The sequence below is a fragment of the Plectropomus leopardus genome, chromosome 22, assembly GCF_008729295.1.
Source record: "Plectropomus leopardus isolate mb chromosome 22, YSFRI_Pleo_2.0, whole genome shotgun sequence".
Taxonomy (NCBI): Eukaryota; Metazoa; Chordata; class Actinopteri; order Perciformes; family Serranidae; genus Plectropomus; species Plectropomus leopardus.
The window spans coordinates 9,815,669-9,840,633 of record NC_056484.1 but is presented as its reverse complement, the minus strand read 5'-3'; the positions used below and the strand labels follow the sequence as shown (position 1 = coordinate 9,840,633).

Genomic DNA, 24,965 nt, shown 5'->3' with positions numbered 1-24,965 from the left:
AGCCTCGTTTTATGAAAAGACCATCATTTCAGCAGTGAAATACTTCCTCAAGACAACTGCATAACAAGTACACTGACTTGAATGAAGCACAGAAGCGCTATGATGACAAGAAAAGAGACGGAACCGAATGTGAAGAAAAGCAAAGTTTAGCATGACCCTGTGGAAGTGAAAAATGATGTCAGTGAGGTTTTAGACTAATATTGGAGATGTTAAGAGCACATCTTGCCCCAACTGCAAAGGGGTCACTCAGTGCTATGTCAACTCACTTTGAATAGGGCGATGGAGGGAAGGATGGCTGAATACCAAGTAAGATGTATCCAGTTGGATTTGGTTAATTGCTTTGAAATAACTCAATTGCCAGGCATGTAAAGTACCTAAATCTGTTATGGTATGTTTTAGTTATCTAGTCTGGTTTTATCTGGTTAGTGAATGTATTGTTTTAAGAGTAGTTAGGGCAGCTATCATACAGTGCACAGCATTTTTTTTTTTCTGTAAACGTATTTTTATGCTTTTTTTTTTTTTTTTTTTTTAATGCTTTTTCTGTGGCTTTTTCACATTGTAAATGATTTTGTCAGCCATGGCTGTGTAGTACAGACATGCATCTCTCTAGCTGACATGATATCAGCTGGCACAGGTCAGGGGGTGGTAGATTGCTGTTGTAGTATTTTAAAGGCTCTCATGAGCACCGCTCCAGGCTATGCACCTGCTCTTTTGAGACTGCTAAACTGCTGCTATGAGGTCTGCTTAGCAGCTTGGGATTGAAAAGGATTGTTGAGGTGAGCGCTCTTTTTGTCATGATTGTGGTGGCATTTGGTCTGAGATATGATGAGTCCTGAGTGGGGGGATTTGGGTCGCACGTAGTAGCAGTTGTAGTAGTAGTGGTAGTGGTAGTAATAGTAGTAGTAGTAGTAGTAGTAGTAGTAGTAGTAGTAGTAGTAATACATCAGCAAGGATAATTGGGATGACACTCGGCATGGAGCAAGAAAAGTTAGAAAGAGTGCAAAAACAAACGATTGAGAGATCAAGCATAAGACAGAAAAGACAGAGAAAAAACAGTGACACAGTGGCAGATGAAGAAAAAGAAAACAAGCAGACAGAGATGTGTGTCCCAGATCAGTGGATGTACTGACTGGAGTGGTGAAGCCCCCCCCCCCCAAACCTCCAACCGCCCTCCTCCCCTGCTGAGCTCTGGCACTGATCAGAGGAATAAGTGTCACTCTGCATCGCAGCCACACACTGGGACTGGAGGAAAACACAGTGTCCCTGCACTCACAGAGCGTAATCACAATCACAAATGCACACACTCACACACACAGAGGCTCACCAACCTACACACAAATATCCAGACCACAACGCAGCAAGACACACACTCCAACTTGACACTTCTGCATAAAACACACACAAACACAGCGAGCATACAGAGCAGGAATGCCCCCCCACCCCCAACACACAGAAACTGGCATTATACCTTGGCACCAACAACAGTACATTATGCCCCCCCAACTACAACACTGGCAAAAACAAATTAAACTAGAGCAAAGTAAACTGAGGCTTTTTCAGCTTGCTGATGGCTGCGGGGGGAAAAAAAAACACAGCTATCCAAGCATGCAACTCAGGAGAAGCTGTAGCTAAGACAGAACCAAAACAACAACACATACAGTACAGCCTGCCTGCAGGAATAAGAGAATTAGCAAGGGACAGAGGACAGGAGGATTCGTGACTCATTATTACCTTTCTGACAACTTGTACATACACACTTCCTCTCTTGCACAAAAATCCAATTATACATTCCTTGAAAGTATAGACTAAAATAAATGCACAAATGTGCCTAAGTCTTCATATGAATGCAGACACAAAAAAACACTAATTCAATGCTCTCAGAGGACTCAGGCTAAGCTAACACGCAAACATGCAAACACTTAATCACTTAATCTTGTAATCATGATTATTTGTTTCAGTTTAAATAAACAAATTATAAAATGGCACTTTTGTTCCTTCACAAAAATTTAACATACATATTCTGGTGGATATACGTAAAAGTAGCAGACGCTGACAATTAGGCTTCTCATAATAACTACTTTGATTGGACAATAAATGGTCCCAGAAATAATTGCAATAAGTGAAATTGTCATTTTGAGACCATTTTAAGCCATTGATTTATGATAAAACAAGTAGACCCGTTCAAAGAGCAATGAATATTTAATTTGACCAGAAATTACAGCAAAAAACATGTCTAAGCATAGCTTTCTTCTGCTCATTCGGTTTAGCTGTGGTGAAAAAAATATGTAGGGGCTTCGCCCAAGTCATAAAATAGTCGCAGTTTATTCTGGCATTGTGTCTGCTAAAGTGTTAGTGACATTTTTATGAAAACTAACATGCATGTAAATAAAAGGGCAATATTGTAAGATATAAGGACACGGCCGGAACATGTCAATAATGTAATTATTGTGACTTCCAACAGTCGTTTTCATTTGTGTGCAATAATTTAAACTTACTTTTATGGGGGTAGCTACAACCCTTTTCAGGGGAATGACTGCATTCACAAACAGTATTATTAGGCACAGCAGGAGAAAATGAATGAATGTGCAAAACAGAGTAATTTTGCAGATATATCATTAACACACACATGCACACACAAGCCTGTGAACAGACAAACTTAAATAATGATGGAGTGATCAGGTCTAACGTGCCTATCAGGCTAAGATAACCCCTGCTGATACACAAAACAGATGGCACACTCATCTCTCTCAGGAAGGCAGCAGCAGAAAAGAGAAAAAGGAGGACAGAGAGGATGGAGAGAGAAGGCGGGGTGTCCTTGGTTACATCAAGACGTGGATTAGCAGCATGGATTACTGTCACCAGATACCCTGTCTAGATCGGGGTTAGGAGGTCTAATCCACCACGGAGCTGTTGATATTACAAAGAAAGCCTTTGGATTGTACTGTCAACAGGGTACATATCATATAAATGACAGAAAACTGACTGAGAGACTCTGACACTATGTACTACAGATGTAGCAATCATCTCGGTGTTTACAAGCATCAACACGCTGCAAATAATACATTATGTTTAATTATTAAAGCAAGTATTGAGTTTTAAGATACAATTCACAAGGGATTCTCTCCCTGTTCAGTCTGTTAAAGACAGATTTTGCAGTTCATGGCAGCTGCACAGCTAAAAGATCACACTGAGGATGAGCAATAGCTAATGCCTAACATGTGCTTACTGTGACTGACTGCATATTTTCAAGTATTTTCTCCGGTCAAACCAGAGTTTGGTTCATATCGACTTATACCACTAAATTACATGCAAAAAAGTGTGTCAAGTAATAACACATTTTTGGTGTCACACATATTTTCTTGCTAGCTTGCTGTCTATCTTTCTGTCTCCCTAATTCGCTCTCCTCAAGTGAATCACAGCATTTCAAAGAAGGGGTCTAGGCAAAGATCCAACTGGACAACCCCTCTGGATTTTAGAGAAATAGCTGACATCTGCCCATCCCCTTTCTTCGCACAATCTCTTTCATTTTTTGCCACTCTTTCTCTTTCCCCTTTTCACATCGGAGACTTACTAATCCCTCTTATAAGGATGGGGTTCAAACACACTCGTTTTTTCGAAAGTCAGGCCCCTCCACAATTTTTTTTGCACAGAAATAATAAATTCTGCATTGCGTCTTTTGTTACAATATCACTAGTGGCGTTACTACACTGCAAAGAGAGCAGGGAATGACAGAGTCCTTGAGGGAGTACAGCACTCAAACAGTCCTTGGTTCCAAAGTAAGGTCACTCAAACACACACACTGACAAACCCTACACACACACACACACACATTCTTGGCTCGGGCTGGGCCTTTGTGCAGCGGGTGCTGATGCAGGCTGAGATTGGTGGAGTGCGTTATCATCAGTGCAGATCAAGAGGCTCTAATGTCATTAGGAGGACTGTTGAAGAGCCTGCTGGCCTGCCGTCAGCGCCTCACTCTGATTGGGTTAGACTGCAGCTGACTTCCTGGATAGGAGTGGCTCCCGTGTTTGACAGAGACCACTCGCTGTAGCAGTGACCGAGAGGGCCATTTACAGGGTGAACTTAATGAAGCTCTGGATTCAATTAGGATGACTGTGTCCCAACACACAAGCAACTCATCAGTGAGCATTAGGGAGTGTAATCACACAAATTATTAGGATTGAAAGAGCTCCATTTGCACTTATTAGCTGTGCAGAATGCAGAATAACAAACCAGTTAGTAAAGCAAAACATCATATCAGCACAGGTCAAGCTGATGAACACAGAAGCACACCTTACTTTGACATCTTTTGAAAAGTAATGCTGTTAAAAATAAGGGCCTAACAATCCATCAATCTGGATCGATATATCAATTCAATGATCAACAATGGAATTGATTGATGCAAAGTGTAAACATCAATTCATAATCATCTTTAGGATGCGTTTTTTATTTTGAATTTCTGTGTCATATTCATACAGCGACAGACGGGCAATGGCAAGCAGCAAAGAGAAAGACAATGCAATATTTGGGATTTCTGAGAATTGAGAAAAGAAATGAGAAATCCATTACATGTAAACAATGACATTAAATGTCATCGTTAAACATATAACGTTATTTTTTAGGACACTCATCTCACTCTGCTAACTTCTGTAACTGACACAGCAGCATTAGCTGCCCTGTTTCATCAATGATAGACTAACAAAACATGCACACAGGCAGAAATCCAACCTTGCTGTTCAGTCAGGAGATGCAGTGACTTAAACCAGCCATGAGTAAGAAAAAGTGTAACTAATACATGTAAATTCTTATGCTAAACTCCGCTAGCATCTAAGCTAATAAATGCAATGTGAAAGTACTATAAACTAATACTGTGTGACTGGCAAATAAAAACCAAAACACTGTATTGTCTGTGAGCATTGACAGCTATTGAGCTGAATTTATACTTTTGTAATATGGTTTTGTTGCTAATCCATGTTTAATGGCTTTGGGGAGAAGTTTGCCTTCAAGGCTTAAAGCCAGTTAGTCCTGAAATTTTTGGAAAAAAAATCATTGTTTTGGTTAAAACATTTCTTCTAGAAAGGCATTTCTGACTAAAAGCCCTGAAGGTTAACCTATCCCATGTGCTGTTAGTGGAGTCAATTGAAAGTAAACTTTATTGCACTTAACTGGTTACAATTATTTATATTTATGTGATGTTTTTATCTTTTATGGCCAAAAGCAAAAAAAAAAAAAGGGGGGGGGCAGCTTGTTCTGTAACTGATTGTGTTAAATGGGCACATGATATCATCTGATATCAATTGCAGGCCCCTGAATCAAACTCAATCAAATTGTATCGTAGCATACTTTGTGACACTGGCAAATATTGTGCTGTTGTCAAAAGAATCAATATAATACTGTATTGTGATGAAACTGGTGATATAAACCCCTAGTCAAAAATCACTGTCAAAGATTGAGTGTTCTCAAAAAGCTCAAGAAATCCAAATGTAAGAGTTGAGAAAAGTGAAGCAGAGCTTTAAATATTTCTCTTTAATCTATTTTTAACAAGAAGCACACATGACATATTTTATGTTAACAAAAAGGATATCCTCTCCATCATCCTTCTGAACTGCCCCCTAGTTATAGCCATGTTGTGCCATAAAAGCGCGTTAGGAATCAAAAGGCAGAGATATTTTGCTGTAATTACTATAAATGCAGCCAAGAATCCTTCTTAAATGGTGTTGCTAGGCACTGTCTGACAGCTGCTTTCACAGAACAAATTCAAAGCCTCTAGCTCTCTCTCGTTTTCCATTTCTCTCGCTTTCTCTCTCCCAATTCCCTTATTCCCCACACTAACGGGCAGACAGGAATGCAGGGCCGTGTAGACAAATCAGCTCTCGCTTCCATCAGCTGCCGACTGGCACCCTCTTAACTCCCAACACGTCTTCCCTCTCTTTCTCCATCCATCCATTCTTACTTCCCTGTACCTTTTCTCCTTCCAGCTTTCCCTTAGCTATCCTGTTATTTCATGAGTGAAATTTCTGCTGCTCTCTCTCTCTCTCTCTCTCTCTTTATCCCTTTTTGCCTCCCTTCCCTTGTTTTCTGTCTCATCTCTGGTTTCCAGTATCCCTTTTTCCTCTCGACACAGTAATTAATTATGAGTCGTAGTTTGCTTGAAGCTGGAATGACTCTGGATGTTTTGCTGCAGTATGAAAAACACTGAAACGAGACACGTCAGGGTAGTGTGTTTGTGTGTGTGCCTGTGTGCTTTGGTCAAAGAGACAGAAATGGCTTTGCTGTCTTTTACCTTCGAGGCAGGCTCTGCTTCTGCTCAACAATCCTGGAAGTGCTCGTATCTGTCTGAATAAGAGTCTAACTGTTGCATCAACATTGCCAAATCTACTGGCAAATTTTTGCATATTATAGATGCATCATTATCATGTATGAATTGGCTGATAAAGACCACTAATTTGCAGTGCAGGAAGACCAAAGATTTATTTTAAGTAATTAATAAATATTGCTGCCTTTTTCAATCAGAGAACATAGAGGAAGTTCTAATTTAACTCTCTGATATTCTGCCCAGAACATATCTTAGTCACAGTCAATATCCAAATTTAATAGATTTTCATCAAGTAGGTTTTAAGGTCTAAGAAATCAGATGCCTCAGGAATCCAGTGTCAAGTATCAACAATAGGATAACAAACACACCTTTTCTCAACGTTTCTCAACTATACAGAGACACCAGAGGCTGTGTCAGACTTTCTCAGTGTCTGTTATTTTGACAGACAGGGTCGTAAACATTGTCATAAACTGTTTTTACCAGTCAACAATAATAATAATAATTCTGTGATACTATGATACCATGAAACCGTAATTTGTTTATGAGACGGTTATCGCACCATGAAAATGTCATACCTTAGTGATACAGCCTACCAATGCAATGGCTTAAGCAAGCTCCACCAAGAGGTTGTGCACACAAGATGAAAGACAAAACTAGATGATAGCTAATTAATATGCACATGCCACCAACTGGACAGCAGTGTGAATTACTTAAATTTAAGGGAGATTGCCCTGTAAACTGTCCTGTAATGCTGGGTGGTCTACAAAATTTTAAGTCATTGTTAAAACAAATTCAGTCAATAATGGAAAATATTTGGTTAATGTGACCTCTGAGCTACACACACGCACACACACACAGCCGCCAGTCTAACCAACACACCCGTCTAAGCAGGCATCTACACACAGGCACCGTGTGACCTCCGAGGTTTAACCTTCATGCAGTCAGCCTTGCAGAGCTGTGGTTAAGACTTGATTTCCAGCAAAGGTGACATCCTTAAAGCTCTGCCTTCACATTAGCCCTTCACTCTTCCTCTCTTCCCCGTCCCTCTCCCCTTTTCCCAGCCTCTCTCGCTCAGCAATATCCAAGTATGTCAGTGCCACTGAAGGGGGTAATAAATCAGGAATTATAACACTTCATTTTGCACACAGCATACTTTAGGCCTCCAACCATAAAAATACACAGCTTATGTAAGACTGTGGAGAGGAGGTTATGTGAATGGAGGGAGTGAGCTGGTGACTCCTGACCAAGAATGATCAATGAAAAGCTCTGCCATAGGTGTTCCCTTGGTTTTAGAGTCTAACTTATTTAAGGTGGCCCTCCAAACACAGAGCTACAAGAAGTAACGACTATTAATGCTATTAATCACAGTGTTTTTCTTGCTATGACATGCCAAAATTTCTGTTGTGAAAAAGCCCTGTGGACATGTAGACACATTGGCAGACAGGAGACCCTCCCACACACAAATACACAAAAGCTCGGAGCCTGAGGGAAGGCAGCAGAAGAGCAGGACAGCTGTGGTCCAGGTTGAGACAAGTCCAGAGACTACTGGTACCTTGAGGGGGAAGCACATGTAAACTGTCACCAGAACATTTGAATACGCCCAGATCTTAACCTCTAGCATCATGGAAATACAATATGAAAAACAAATGTGTAGGCTTGTATTTGAATGTGGCCACACAGAAAGAACAAAGGAGCCCACAGAACTGTCAAATGCCCCACAACAACACATCAGTTTCACAGTCTTGCACAACAGATATTTCTTTTGTTTCAACAACTGCTGAAAACTTACTTTCACGATATTTATGACAGCTCTGGTCACACAATTCCTTTCAAATTGCTGTATGTGAATCAATTATTATAATAACTTCTATGTGTCACATTCAAAGTAATGCTTGCTGTCATTAGCATCCACTTATACTTAATCATTTACTCTACTCTAAGGCATTAAGACATTAATAACACTGTCTAAATGGTGTTTATTACAGCTTGTGTGGCGCCAGGGAAAAAAAAAGTCATTATCTCAACATGCCAAAATAGCTGCGTCTGAACTCACTCATTGGCTAAATCTGGTTTTCTGGCCAACGGCTGTAAACAGGATCAGATCTGCCCCAGTTCAGATCTTTCGTCATGACAAATGAAGCTATTGATCCTCAACCACACAGGCAGCTTTTCTTTTTATTTATCTTTATATCTATCTTTCTGTTTCTCCCTCTAAATCCTTTTTTCAGTGACCTGTCTGTATCTGCCGCTTTCCCCGTCTTCTTCTCTGACTGTTGCTGAACAGAGCTAAAGCAGACTTGACCTCTGAGATTAACTTCTAAGACATGAAAGCTTGATAATTTAGAAGGCTTTGTGGTGATTATAATAACACACCAAACGACTGTTTTAATTTTTCTCTGATCCCTCACTGTCTTCTAAACCTTTTTTTTTTTTTTCTTCGAATGTGTCTTTCAGGTATGTGCCCGTCTGTGAAGATGCGCACAGATGTTCAAGTGTGTAAGCAAATGTGTGTGTGCTGTGAGCTCATTACAAAGACAAGGAATAAACTGTTGGACAAAAACAGTTATATTAATCTGTCTTATCCCATTCCATCACACACACTGTCACATACACACACTACAAAGGAGCCCCATGCCCATCTGTGAGCTCATCAGTGCAGCGGTTGATTTGGTTTGCTCGAAGCGCATGGATTACTACTTTCCCTTATAATCCGCACTGGTGATGAAGAAGAGTCTTAAAGATCTCAGCTGCTGGTTTACTACGCACAGCTGGAATAAGGTCAGTCGCCTGCCCTGTAGTTCCCTTTTAAGCTGTTATTTCCTTTGTTTTTGTAAATTACGTCTAACTGCCCACTAAGTTTAGTTAAGTATTTAGCAATTCCCTGAACCAAGATTAAAAACAATTACTAGTATAACTACTACAATTACAATATAAGATTAACAAAAGCGCATTCAATTCTTCATTGAGGCATGAAAAGTAATTGCCCATACCTAAAATAACAATGTTAACCAGTGGGCATATTTTTTACTTGGCAGTCTTCTTGACAAGAGGAAAATCAACAAAAGAATGAGGGCATATTTGTGCTTTTAACTTTAATACAATTTATCAATCTAGATTGTTCTGGTGTGAGTTGCAGTTTTTGAGATATCTACAGCAGAGTTGTCTTCTCTCCAATATAATGAAACTAAATGGCTCTCAGCTTGTGGTGCTCAAAGTCCTAAAAAATACATTTGAAACACTCAACAGAAATGTCTCCCCTTCCAGAAAGCATGACCTGGTTACTCAAGACAATCCACAGCACCTTTTTTATGTAGGAAATATTTTCTTTCTAACAAACTACACCCACCAACCAAATCACTGTGAAAAAGGAAGCATGCATCTACTGATAGCTCACCTGACATCACCAACCCAGCTAACATCACAGTTCACCCGAGGACACCATTATTGCTGACAGCTTGCACTGTCACCACAAGTCTCTCTTCCATAAGTAGATGCAGACGTCCTTCTGCATGGTGATATGGTTGGTGGGTGTAATTTAGAAGAAAGAAAATAGTTACAACATGAACCTGCTCACAAGGTCTGCAGATTACCCTGAGTAACTGGGTTGTGATTTCTGGAAAGAGATATTACTGCTGAATTTTCAAATGATTTTCTTGGTGCACCACAAGCAGAGTGCCATCTAGTTCCATCTTTATGGTGGATATGTGCAACAATCTGTAAATCACACCAAAACAATCTAAATTGATAAATAACACTACAGGTGAGAAAGAATAAGTATTTTTGATTTGGTGAACTGTCCCTTTAAAATTCAGTGCCATCTAATGCAACTACAGTTTAATGAATTAACTGACACAATGCCGAAGGACAATTAAGCACAACATTGGACACTGATGTCATATACAAAACAAGCATGTCTCATGATGTACATCATGTACTTCTGACTCAGTCTTGCTCGTAACTTTGTGGCTGCCTCAAATAGAAAGAAAAATATGACCTTATTTCCAACTCTACCTTTCGAAAAAGTACATGTCATACTTTGTCATCCTGTTCACATGCCTATCTAGTGTAAATTACCGAGGTATAGGCCATGTGGGATAGATGGAGAAAGTGGGACATGTTAGTGAAGACGGAATGTCTACACCTGCAGAGACTTGCAGCCCTGCAGTAATGGTCTCAGAAAGCTGAAAAATTAGCAGTTTGACAGGATGTGTCAAAAGTGCCCTTCCAGCCACTGAGAAATCCCATTTTTAACACATTCAGCAAAAGGTGCTATATTATAACTACTGCCAGAGAAAAGGTAAAGACAGAGAGACAGAGGAAGAAACAGCTGGCACAACTGAGCAGAAGCAGGGAAGTGGATGTCATTTTCCTAAAAGGTCAAAGTAAAACAAAAAGTCAAGAGTCAGTGCTTTCACAAAGCGCAGAGAAAGTGCAAAAACACTTACATCATTAGCACAAGAAATGATAGTGATTAAATAATGTGATATTTATAGTCTTCTCCCCAGACTAAACATCTTCACACTCCACTCTAATTATCTCTAAACTCTACTGTTATACTATTATAAATAATAATAGCTTCCATAATTGGCAGTTAAATGTTGACACTGTTATTATTTTATTGATTGAGTCAAATGAGCCACCATGGGCGTCATACATACAGCATGTGCATTGCAAACGCATGTCCATTAAGATGAATTTAAACTAAATACAGAAACATGTTTATAGAGTTTCTGCAGCCTTCACATTAAAGATGATACTGTTTTTAGTGGGGGTACACATCACCTCTATGTGCACCTATGTAGTTCCCCTGCACCTCTTGTTGTGCTTGGATACAAAGGCAGGCTCAATAGAAATGATGCTCTTCAACAATGTAAGCATCTCAACAGAATGTAAATACAGAGGCATGATATGAAAAAATGATGTGTTTCTCATAAAGAATTACTGCATGTTTCTAAATCCCTTTGTTGAGAAAATGTGCAGATTATTGTAGTTAGTGAGTTTAAGAAAGGCTATTTAAAATAAGTAAATATCATTATACCCTTGTTCTTTACCAAACTTTACACAAATACTGTGTTATTTTGATGGTGTTTGCTTTGCATATGCATATGCACACTAATTATATTCAAAGAAGATGAAATGTGTGGGTATATAGAAGTGTGTCCTTGTGTTCAGAGAATGGCAGTCTATTTAGCCATAAATCTGCACCACAAGCCTAATGTCAGCGTCATACTTGGTCTGTAATGTCCTGGGGCACAAAGAGGCATCTGAGAGGAGGAGGAAAGGGAGGTCTAGTGGGACAAGGGCCATGATTAAATGATTCACAGACTCATAAATCCATTCTGTCATCATTCTGGAGGAAGCCACAGACTCATTCACGCTTTTTTATCACTTACACACATGTACGCACAGATTACAAACCACAGACAGTGTACATAATCCCAGGCAAAAAAAAAATGCTACAATATCCCTTTGCCCCACTAGAAACATAGTGCAACTTGTTTTCAACTTGTTTGCTGAGAGAGACGCAAATGTGCCAACTAAAACTTGAGTAGTGTTACAAAACAGCTTTGGTCTACAGCTGCTGGCACTGGTTGTTGGATATGGTGGGTGGGTTAACCCAGGTTTGAGAGAGAGCCAGAGCTGTCAACAGGTGTGGGAGTTGTTGTGCCTGCAAGAAGGCTTTTGCTACAGAGCTGCCAATGTAAATCAGGTTATGTTAACACATGGTCACTGGTCCACAAGTTCCCCTAAGCCAGTGAGTGATCCTCAACTTACTGCCAATTCTGACCCCTGACAGGGTGCCGGGTAGCCCCCCCTACCATTTTCTAATTCACGCTAAAAATAAAGTGATTCACACTGGGAATTGTTTTTGTACTTTTACTATACATTAGGAGTCAGAGTGAATGAAACAGCATAAAAAAGACCTTATCAAAAAAAGTGCAATTGGAAGATCCACTTCCAGGCAGAGGTCTACGCCCCTTATGTCCTAAAATCCTAGAAATGTCCTAAAATCCGAGAAACTTCCTAAAATCATAGAAATGTCCTTTAATCCTAGAAATGTCCTAAATTCTTAGAAATATCCTAAAATCCTAGAAACACCCTCAAATCCTGGAAACATCATAAAATACTTGAAATGTTCTAAATTCTTAGATACATCGTAATCCTTGAAGGTTGTTATGACAGTTGCTGGCTATTAAGAATGCATGTTTACTTTACAGAGATGTGGACAAAACACTTGCTATTTCAGGAAAGGCTTATCAGTTATACAGGCACTAAACTCCACGAAAGAGAGACCGCATAAATTTGTTACATTTAAGACACTTAATGAGGGTGCAAAACTATTCTAGGTGTGTCTGAGAATAGCTTGTAATTGAGTGTCATCATTAAAATTTCAGAGTATAATCAATAGATTTAATGTGCTAAAAGAAATTAATGAAACTGACAGTTTGACATCAATACTATGATATGCACTCTGTATTTACAAGAAAGACATCCTTGAACATCAGCTGGAAAAATGAGGGAGCCACTTCACAAACTGAGAGGTGGGTAAACTGAGTTCAGGAAGGTTTACACTCCATTACATGCCTTTCCACAGCCCCTCCCTCCCTCCCCACTGTTTGTCTCCCCTCAAACTTTCCCTCTCTCTTCAACTCCATCCTTCTAAGCCTATGGCATAAACACATCAGACAAGCTTTCTACCCAGCAGTCGTTCGCAGTGGCAAGAGAGAGGATGCAAATTGTTATCCAGCGTTTTACCCCTCCTCTCTCTCTCTCTCTCCCACCCTCACCTCTCCTCTCCTGCTTTCGTCTCTCCACAGTTGGTCATGGACGTTTTTTTATACTTTGATTTTCTGCAAGCTTTACTTCATCGCATTGCTTTTCCCAGAGACATGGAGAAAAACCTCTTACACACACCGACTTACACATGGACAAACACACACACACACACACACACCACATAACTTTCTGGTTGCCAGTTTTGCCGGTGGGCCCACAACAACCCAATCAAAGCTCAGCTGGAAGGAGTACCATGACAATGCAGAACGGATGGACACAAAGAGCGGGGAGGGTGGAGGGAGGGGTGAAAACCTCTCTCAGAACTTGTGGTTTCTCCACAGTTACATTTGTAGACTCAAAGAGAGAGAGAAGATGGCCTTTTTGTGAGCCAACAGAGAAAAAAATGTCAGAAAGAGGATGCTTGATGCAACATAACAAAGTGGCTCACCTTTCCTCTTCTAGTGTGTCATGCGGGGATTGGAGTAGTGCTGATGTCTACAGAAACTCCCAGTGCTCTGAGTGGGAGGTGGCAGAAAGAGACGTGTACAGAGAGGCTTGGTAATAATAGCCAAGACTTCCTCCATATAGACTACTACTACTGGACATCTGGTTGCTACAAAGTTATCTCTGCTATCTTTCCAGATTTAGGCAAATTTAGTGGCATCTTTTTTGTGGTGAGAATTGCAGATTGCAAAAAGCTGAAATTCCAGGTTAGAATTCCCTAAGTGTTCATTGTTCAATAGGTTTTTACTGGGACCCTAATTATCCGCAGGGGTCTCTCCCTTTCCAAAACAAACCGACCAGGGTGACTAAAACCACGAAAAACTTTTACGAGGAGCCGGGTAAGGTATATTTCTCTTGACTAATTTAATCTGGTAAAAAAAAAAACCACTAAATATAGCAGTTTCACATTAAAGAAGCAGCATTTTAATTTAGTTTCTAATTTTTATTTCGTTTTAAAAAAATGTATTTCTTTTTTTACAGGAATTTATTTTTGGTATTCTCAGTGACTGCATTTGTAGTCCAAATTTTGATTGGGTGAGGTTCAACTAAATGATCAATCAGAAAAATAACTGACGGATCGTAAAAAATAAAAAAAAAAGGGTCGCTGCAGCCCTATTTTGCTGTTCCTGCCGCTGAGGATAGTATGAGCATCACTATAAGTACCAAACACTCCACAGGTCACTGTTTTCAAATAAATAAGACTTATAGAGCGCCTCAAAATCCAGCCAGTCTAACATTCAACAAATATGTCAACAAGTATCAGCACCTTTCTCTCACTGCAGATGATGCAGAGGTCAAATGTCTATCACAGTATCAACTCATCATGTCTCTTTAGTGCCTCCTGCTATTTTTCAAGGCAAGCACAGCAGTGAGGACAATTTCTGTGGAGGGGCTCTCAGTTGACAAATCATGTTGCCATAGGAACACTGCCGGTTGCGTGGGTGGCAGGTAAGGATGCTGTGTGTCGCTATAGTGGAAAGATTTAATAGGTCCTCCCTACGCTGAGCAGGAAGTCAAGCTTGAGCTGGCAGTAAGCTTTTAGTTCATACGACTCTCAGTCCTAACTGTCTGACAACAGGGGGGGGAGTGAGAAATGATGACATAAATCAAACATATGATATCATGTGTGAGCAAACACATCCTGCATGTCATCCAGGTCGATGATTCACCAGTTTAGGGATAAACAGAGAGGTTAACTAGGGTGCATGGCAAACGTTAACACCCCGGTACAGTCACCATTTTCCTGGCAAGTTTAATCACAGCAATCAAAAATCAATACCCATCAGCGATGAAAGTCCGAGGCTTAACCAGAATAACAAATGAAACACGTTTTGATTCCAGGAGAGCTACAAACTTCTCCCTAGCACTTGGCGAGAGTTGGGCCCTGGCTAAGAGTCAATCACTACATTCGCACAGACACAAGCCATTCCAAATCCCATCAACAGAAGAAAAAAAATACTCAAGAAAGGCAAAATCCCAAACTCAAAAGGGAGTAGCACACAGAGAGAAGAATAACATGAAAACCCAGTGTAAGCCTTGTTAAATCTCTCTGAACATCCCCAACATTATGCTGCTAGACTATGATATATCCAGAGGGGAGGAGGGGGGAGACAGGAGAAGGTAGGGTGATGCAGGGAGGGTATTACAGTAAAGCAGATCCTCCCCCTGCCCCGCTGCCTTCTGGCTATAGCGCGGCAGGGGTCCTCCCTGAGCCCGCTGTTTCACAATTACTGTGGTAACACTGAATACTGATGCCCCCTGACACCACTGACACTCGGAGCAGACAGCATGTGAGAGAAAGAGGGGACAAGACGGAGTGGAAATGAGTGCGAGGGGGGTACAACAGTGGTGAGACATATCATTAACGTTAAATCGGCCCAACAGAGGATCCCTCCTGCTAAGAAACAATATTATACTCCAAAAATATAGTAGTCTAACATAGTAACTGTATATTTTACTCAGCACTACTTAACAGGGCCATTCCTACAGGGGGCTGAAAACACTCAATTATACCAGCACTTCAGTAAGGACAAAGTCTTTTACAGGGTTCCCACACAAATTCATGGACAACATTTCAAAACTTTTCCCTGGCTTTTCGAGGACCCATGATAAAGATTTTTTTGTGTGTCCCACTTGCCCTGCATTTTTTTTTTAAAGACAGCAGAATCAAACTCTATTCAATCATTATTTGAGGTAGCCAGCAGATAAAAAGAGAGAGACAAAATGCAGGGAGAACATAGAGAAACGTAAGTGATAGTAAACAAAGCACTGTCACACATCGATGTACATCAGAGCTACCTTACGTTGTCAACAAAAACACGAAATAACATTTGCCGTTAAGTAACATGACGTGGAGGGTTGACAAGAGAAAATTACTGTAACAAAAAATGCCATGCCTTTTCCAAAACTTTCAATGACTTTAACCCTTTGAAACTTGGATCGACATTGATTTTCTTGTGCTTCATTCAGACACCTTTCACAGGGATTTTGAGCTCTGATCAAATTGGTTTGATTCCTTTTGAAAACGTGTGAAAAAAGGCAATGCGCAACTGGGCAAGAAATGTCCCACAAATTGTAGGAAATTAGTAGATTTAAAATATTATTTTAAAAAGCTAGAGGAAAATGTTGAGAGAAGAGAATTATTATTTTTTTAGCAATTTTTTCAAGGCATTTCTTTGTTCGTTTGTTTTTTACGTTACATGGTTTTTTTTGTGCTAACTTTAAGACAATTTTGTTTTGTGTACTACAAATTTCTTGCTATTTGAGGTGCATTTAATTACGAGTTGCTTAGTTCCTTCTTCCCATTTCTGAAAGAAATGAAGCCAATTTGCTAATTTTTCAAATGACCCTTCAAAAATTTCAATGACTTTTACTTATTCCATAACTTTTTCCAGGCCTGTAAAACGTGATAGTGAAATTCCATAACTTTTCCAGGTTTCGAATGACCAGGGGAGCCCTGATTTTAATAACAGCGATAATACGGTCCTTTTACTAGGCAATTTTAGTAATGATGACACTGTATTTTTTGCACAGCATAATCTGTAGACTGCCTAATAAAAGCTTTGAGTATGCATCTACCAAAACCTTTTAACGCTGGTGTTGTTTTCACAACCCAGAGGAAGTCACTGACCTCTTTTAGCACATAGTGCTATAAGCACTTATCCTCCTTTCAAGTTGAAAGAAGTTCAACTTTTCTCAATCACTCCTGAATGTCACTCCAGTTCCTACAACCAATAACATTCGAGAAGAGCCAGGATCAGTGTCAAGAGCGTTCACACTACTGTCAACAAACTGACATTAACCTCTGCTACTACATGTTGATGCCACTTCATGCCCTAATGCTCAAGAAGTCGACGTGTGGACCCAGTCATAATAATATTGCAGTACAACATGTTACTATTGCATGCTAAGGCAGCACGCTATCAGGTTTGTTCCTGCAGTCTTACTTAAATAAACCATTGAAAGAATGGAGTGGCGAGAAAAAAGCCCAAAATGTAAGAGGAAGTGTCTGCCTAAACAGAGTCCCTGTGGGATAGATTACATGCCATAAAAAAACAGAGTTCACATGTTGGTTGTAGGTTACGTGGTACACACTGAAAGCTCTGAGGCATTGTCTGATACGGATGAATCAAATGTGTGTGCACGCATGCATGCATACTTAAGCATGCGTGCCCATGCTTCTTTGCGATAGACAGGATGAAAACGGAATTAGGGACCTAATCCTTGGTGGACTTAAGGCGTCGGAGCGGGAGCAAATGAGAGAGAGTGAAGGGGGAAAAAATGCCCCAAGACCGTCTGCAATTTTCTCATCATTTCATGCATCTGAAACAAAACTAATTTACTGCTCGTCATGCTCGGCTTGGCACACACAAACATAAGAGCCAATATGCCACAGCATGTCACCTGCCGCTGCATCAAAGAGAGCTGTTTATACATCAGACTCACGGCTCCATATGAATCATAGAGACCTGGGAGGAACGCTTAATATGGTCTTATCAAAAGGAGCAGTCTGGCAAACCCACTGATATGTTGGTGCCTTTCCACGTCGCCCTGATTCCCATCTAAAACAGCAGCATCCCATGTCTCCTTCTCACTTTATATCCTTCCTCATAGGTCATTCCAATGTCACAACAGTTGGGATTTTTTTTGCCTAGCCCCACACACACAAACACACACAGATAAAGTTATGCTTGGCAGCTTAGAGTGAGGCAGAAAGATATGGGACGAGAGAGCTGGAGGCAGAAACAGTCAGCTAGAGAGAAGGATTGAGAAAAAAGATGAAAGGACGCATCAGAGAAGGCTGGAGGGAGAAAATAAAAGTGGTGAGACTGTGATATAGGAGCATGTACATGTATTGGGCCCCATTATAAAAGGCACGTGACAGCTTAATAGGACTCTTGCTGCCAAGATGAAAAAAGAAATAAGAGGTTCTGAAGAGCAGGACGTGTGCATTCCCACACACATACACACATATGCATTTATACATATCTTCTCTGTAGGCGTCACACATATGCTGAGTAAACTATTCAGACGAGAACAAAGGTTCTCATTAAATTGGATGCTGCGACGCGTATTGATTTCTCCCCATAGAATTTACAGTGCCTATTGTTTGGAGATCCTCACTTCAGATCTCTACTGTCATTGCGGAGGCAAACATCAATATGCAGCTCTGTGGTGCATTACCAAAGGGTTAATTACGTACTTGTAAGCAATTACTTTCTTAATGTAGCAGAGAATCCTCCCCCCAAAGATTGGAATTTAGATAAAAAACCATCAAGCCGTCACTCAATGATACCATCTTTCTAATGAAATGTCAACTAAAACATAATAGGCTTTGAATCTTACATTGCATATCAAGTTTGAAGCCTACAAGGTCAAGTGCATATGGACAAGATAACAAAGACAAGGGTTTTATATGCTGGGCGATAAAACTTTGAGCTCAATATAATTTTCCTTGATAGTGATATAATAAATGTTCGATAAATCCTTCATATAATTAAACCACCCATACGCCCATACAAGGGGGTGGTAATGCACCTTAAATGCCAATTACTACCTGCCATTAACCAGAAGAAGAAGACAGAGCAGCAGCCATAGAAGTTGGAGACAGTGAGATCACCTTTCACTGGCCACTAATGCGTATAGCAATGTTTTAACATTACAACAACATTACACGTGCCTTAAGTTATTTTTAATATGATTGTTTTGACCATGAATAATGTTGCACAGTGATTATAACATTAATAAAACTTTGGTAAATTAACTTGTCTGTAAACATGATTTCTGTCTCGGTCATGCCACATAGATTTTCATCGCTACTTCAAGACATCTTTTAATTCTGTCTTTTGTTATTTTTTGATTAAGAAACAGCAGAAATTATAAACTGAGGGTGTAAAACTTGTTTGTTTTGAGTTTGACATGCTGCTGAACAGGATTAACATTTCTGCACCGGTTTATTATTTCATTTATTAACATTATTTTGATTATAATTTCTCTTAATCTACCTCAGATTTGTGAAATGTTCTGCTGTTTGGCAAATGTTTGTCATGTTCTGACAATAAATAACAATTTTAATCACAATTAACCATTTGATTTCCTCAACTTTCATTTACGAACAAAAATCAGCCTTTAATCATTAAGACATAATGATCTGACATTTTTGATAAATTGAACTGAACTGAAATTGACCAACATGAAAATTTTATCTCATGATAACATCTTAACCATATTGCCCAGCCCCAGTTTTATGTCAAGTAATAGTCTTAGCCTACAATTCAAAATGTAACTCCACTTAAACAATTAAGTGTTAAAAGTCTCATTCAAAACAAAAAACACACTCCACATTTAATTGTGAAAGCTAAAACAGAATCACCCCCCCCCCCACCACCACCACCACAAAAAAAATATGGATTCGATTTCATGTTATCCCTGCAGCCACTGTTAAAGAATCATACTGTCCTAAAATATGGGAGACAGATTATGGTGTGAAGAACAGTTGGTGACACGGAAATACAATTTGCAATCTTCTCTGTGGTGTTCGGTGGCATGGGGAGGGGGGGTCTAATTGGAGCCTGGCCTGCGTCTGGTAGTCCTGTCACAGCCCGGAGGGGTTTAAGCGTGTGTGTATGTGTGTGTGTGTGTGTGTGTGTGTGTGTGTGTGTATGAGTGAGAGAGAGAGAGAGAGAGACATCAAGTGAGAAAGCGAGCAACAGAAAGAGAATGAGAACAAACAGAGAGCTCCATTCAGGTCCAATCCACAGACGCATCATTCAGTCTGACATGACGATACATCTCTGTGACCAGAGTATTCATATAGGGCCTCACCAGGCCAGTCACAGATGCATCATTCACACCCACATACAAACACACGTCTGCTGAGTCTTCCCTGCTCTGCTACCAGGCATTTATATCACTATGAGGATCTTTCTAAGATACCCCATTCATATTCATTCACAGCTTCCCCCTTGACATGAACACATTGCAAAGATTTTCTATGGAGCTTATTCTTGTAAGTGCACCGCCCCCAAAATGTAATGAATGTCTTTACTGCCAAGGTTGGAGTAAGAGTTTATCCATTAGCAAGCCATAATATTGACAGGGCCGTGCTCTCCGGGTCCAAACTCCAGCCTTGTAGCCGTAACACTGGCCGACAGACAGGGGGTAGTATGTCAATGTGAGGTGCTTACAGGCCGATAAAGGCTGCTGTTCCAATTCCTATAGGCAGGCGTTGATGGACAGCACACAGGGAGAGTGGGAGGGAGTGAGGATCGTAAGTGAGGCAGGGAGACTGAACAGTGCCAAGTGCACTTGAAGCCTTTAAGAGTTTAGAACTGAGCTGGAATTTGGTGAAAGGACAAGGAGGCAAGACATAGATGAGATAGGATTATCAAACTGCTCAGGGACTAAATGTCTTTCCCTGGAGACCTTGACAGCAGCAGAACACACGCGCTTGTATACACATCCTCTAAGAGGACAAAATTGGAACAAACATTAAAAAGGCAGACAGACACACACACACACACACACACACACACACACACACACACACACACACACACACACAGAGAGATCAGAGTCTAGCTTGCCTGCCAGACACAGTCACACTGACACAGACAAGCAGGGGAACTTCAGCCTGCACAAGAAACACTTTGCCCTGAGAGTGACCTACTCTACTTTGCCTTACAACTGCAGGCTACACAGTTAGACATCAGATAATAAACCACACATCAGCTTGAAAAATCTAATGTTTGTTTGACAAATTTTCAGCTGTCCATCACTGTGGACTCAATTAACAAAATTTCCAAACTTTTCCATGATTTCTCAAGGACCAAAATAATGATTTTTATTTTTTGTCATCCTACTTGCCCATGACTTTTCCAGGACTCGAAAATGTGACTGTGAAATTTCATGACTTTTCCAGGTTTTCTATAACAGTGGAAACAATATATTTGGATGCCATTCTCTCAACCAAAATGCATGAAATCCAATAATACAAGCAAGACATCTAAGCATACATAAATGCCATAAAAAATCTTCTATGTAAAGATCTTATTCCTCAGTAAAATTAGTTAATAAACAAATCCGTCTTCTCACTAATTGTTAAAAAAAAAACACACCACAACATAATGTTACTGCACAGCTCAAAAAAAATCTATGTTGATATCAACTAACACCTAGTATATGGGCTCCATTGATCCACCCTTCCAGCCTGTGCAGCCACACTGCCCCTCATGGTTTTCCAGGATATAGCCTCGTCCCTTCAGCCATGCTCTGTTGAGTGTGCACTAAACACAAGTATGTAATCCTTTCCCTGGAATCGTTAGAAAACAAAAATAACCCACACAACTCAAAACGTATCATCACAGTGCTTGTAAGATATCTGTGCAGCAGCAATAACACAATGGTGCGTATACAGAATTAAGTCAAAGAGCGTTTGGAGGGGCGACGCTGAATTGATGCATTGAGTGTGGAGTGCAGGTGGATAGAGGGAGGGAGAAAGCAGCAGAGGGGCTCTGAGTACTCAGTGTGACTGCTGTACCAGGGATCTGTATTTTGCATATAGGCTGGAGCAGCTGTTTGTTGTGCATGAGGTGCAAGAGAGGATGGGAGGAAGGGGGAGGCAATGGAGCAGGAGGGAAACAAAGTAGGTCCCTGACTCAAAAAGTTGAATTTGTAGGGACCGATATCGCACTACATGGCTGTGACTTCAGCGTGCTGAAGAGCCTGCACTGTCACTTCCCTCGCTTAAATGCCTAGAAATCAGCTCAAGCTCCAACAAATGTTCCCATTCAAGAATAAATGGCTCTGATTCCAGGAAATGACACAAACAAACACCGTGCCAAAGGGGATGATCAGCCTTGTGTACAACTAGGCTAAAACCAGTGTTGGCAACAGAGTAAAATACTGTATACAGAACAGATGTGGTGTTGACGGTAACATAAATATTCAGCATTGAGGAAAAATTAATCATCATTGCTCATCATCATGTCTCATGGCATGCTTTATGTGTTGCGACTCCAACAAAGGGAAACGTGGAGCAATCAAGAGGAAGGTGATCTATATGTGAATTTTGTCAGAAAATATAACTCATGGAGTTGTGTAACTGTAACTTGGCAGTTCTTTCAGTGAAACTTTTACATTTTCTCTCAGTTTTTCACCCAGTACTCTGAAAACATTTACAGACCACCACAGCTGGGTTCATAATCTACTCAGTGAATGACTTCAATTGGAATAGACACAAAAACTAAAATTCACACAGATTTGGCTATGTAGTTCTCAGTATCAAAGCAAAAACCCTTTAAATAATGTTCCTCAATAATTTTGAAAAAAGAACAAGTTTAACAACTTTATATTACACACAGCATGTGACCCTAAGGGATATTACTGTAATACCATAATAAAAAAATTCCACGACATTAAACTCATACCACAGAGAGTAACTCCCTGCAGAGATATTACAGTACAATGTTTTCTGTTAACTTGAGCGTCCCTAAAGTCAAGCCCTTCCCTAAGCGCTCTGTCTGAGACACATCGGTCAAGTTCAAAAGCCCTGAGAAGAGACTGGCATATCCCAGCGATCCTGCAAGCCACACGGGGAGAAATGCGCCTGTTAAGTTTCATTTTGCATCACGCAGCGTGCGTTTTCCACGACTTACAAGCACAGTCAACACAGCTACTCATAAATGTATAAATCTGCGGCTACAATGTGGGCTCTGCATGCCTTATAGCTACAAGGAGATGTTAAACGGCAAAAATACGATATTATAATTCATTGTGATTGTCCAACTGTGAAACCCTGTTACTGTAAAGAACCCGTTTGGAGAGGTTCTCCATGCTTGGATAGTTCCAGGCTACAAAGATCACCCCAACGTGGCTCCCTAAAGATGCAGGACATGCTCCAAAACCGTGGATTAAATAACTTTTTTTAAACGAATCACTCTGTGTTGATCACTCTTATTCACAATGTTCCCCTTTTGATTTCAACGTGTAACGATATTACAGTTGTTAAGCATCCTATCAAAACCATGTGTGGCGGATCATTTTGTCCTCTTCCACGATTTAGAGCCGAGACACCACTGAAATCCCAATTGCAGTCCACTAAACGCTAGTCATACGCACTGGGTTTATCCCCGAAGGCACTGCGTAAATCCGAAGCGGAATCCCCGACAAATATCTCAGTTTTTAACCTTCAGAGTTTAACGCTGCAAGAGGAACGAGCACAATTTAGGCATGCAGCTCTCTCTGGCTTACAGTGGATGAAGGGCATGAATGATATGAAGCGCCAAAACGGAGAGAATCCAGTCAATAAAAGCGTCCCAAGTTGAGTGAAATAGCAACTCATTAAAATGTTCTGCAAATCTCCTCGGGGCTATGATCCAAATGGGCAGGTTCGGAATGAAACCCGCCCGATCGCCGGAGTGCGCAGAGCGGGCATGGCGCAGCTAGAACAGGTGCAACACGCCTCCCGTCACCTGGCTGGTGCAGTGGCAACCTCACACCCAAAACCGGACTATAATGGCACCAAAACAACATAAAAACAGTCCTGTCTGTGTGAACTAACGCCGTGAAAAGCCTCTTTGCTTACCTGTAATCTATGCAGATATCACTTCACAGCCGCATCGACACTGCGGATAAGAGGCACGTCCAGAGCAATCCCCAACTCCTCTTACTCCCCCCAAAAATGAGAAACGCTTAGAATAATGTTATATCCTGATCAAAACGGGCTTGTCCACTTTAAATCCCCGGCAGAGGTGTAGTTAGAAGGCGATTCCTGCACAGGAAAAAGAAATAGCAGCAGACTTCCAGCAGCATCCCCGATCAGCAGGACCTTCCGCCGCTCTGAGCGCTCTCAGACCCGGGAGCTGCACCTCCCATTCCCCGGCGAGGACGCACTTTGTATGCCGTTGGAAAAGCCGCTGCGCCGTATGGGATACCGCAGGAGGCTGTGCTTGTGTGCGTGTGTGTGCGTGTATGTATGTGTGTGTGCGTGTAGAGAGCGTGTAGATGTGACTCAGTGCGGTGCTCCTGCTCAACTGAGGTGCTGAGGGTGCTGCAGCGGAGTGCGAAAGGGAGAGAGGGAGTGCGGGGAGGGACGGAGAGAGAGTGCGCTGCCTCGGAGTTTGCAGCTTCGCAGCGGATCTGGAAGCTCGAGAGGGACTGAGTACTAGATGGCGCTTCGCCCGTTGCAAAAGGCTACTGTTTTTTTTTTTTTTTTTTAAACCAAGGATCTTGCCTCGCCCGCAGTAACATCTCGGGTCTGGAGGGGGCTGTGTTTAGGTTACATTTGCAAGTCCCTAGCAACTACCTAAATAGGCTTAGTCCGCATTAATGAGCACTAGGCAAATCATTTATTACCATATTCACGTTTATGATTTATCCTTCAGTACTGTGCAAAAGTCTTACTCCACCACAGATTTGTTGTTTTAGCAAAGTTGTAATGATTATATACACACACACACACACACACACACACACACACACACATATATATATATATATACATATATTCTGCAGTCTCTTTAAGATAGAAAGAAAACAGAACATGTACAATGAGTTAAAACACACCAAAAAAATCAGAATAAAATGGCCTCTTCAGACTGGAGTCAATATTTAGTGTGAAATCATACAAAATGTAGCTCAAAAAAATCTATATTGAGCTTTGGACATGTCTTGAATGCAACCTGGTGTAAATACACCAAAAGAGCAGTTTTCTAAATCTCATATTGTCTGCCTAAGAGAGTTTAAGACATGCAAAGTAGGAAGGGAGGTCACATTAAATTCTTGCAGCTTTAGCCTGTTGAAGTTGTTTTATGCTGAAATAGTTGCGTTTTTATTACTTTAGACATTTCATGTATGTTCTGGTTGTATT

The 24,965-nt window shown here is 40.7% G+C and overlaps 1 protein-coding gene across 1 annotated transcript in view; it reads right to left on the bottom strand.

The window, feature by feature from the left end:
- plxna4 (plexin A4) overlaps window positions 1-24,379 on the bottom strand; it is a 304,616-nt gene extending 280,237 nt beyond the window's left edge. Inside the window, exon 1 of the mRNA XM_042511045.1 lies at window positions 23,682-24,379. The gene's annotated coding sequence lies outside the window, so the exon portion shown is untranslated. The remainder of the gene's footprint in view (window positions 1-23,681) is intronic.
- Window positions 24,380-24,965: the final 586 nt, after the last annotated feature.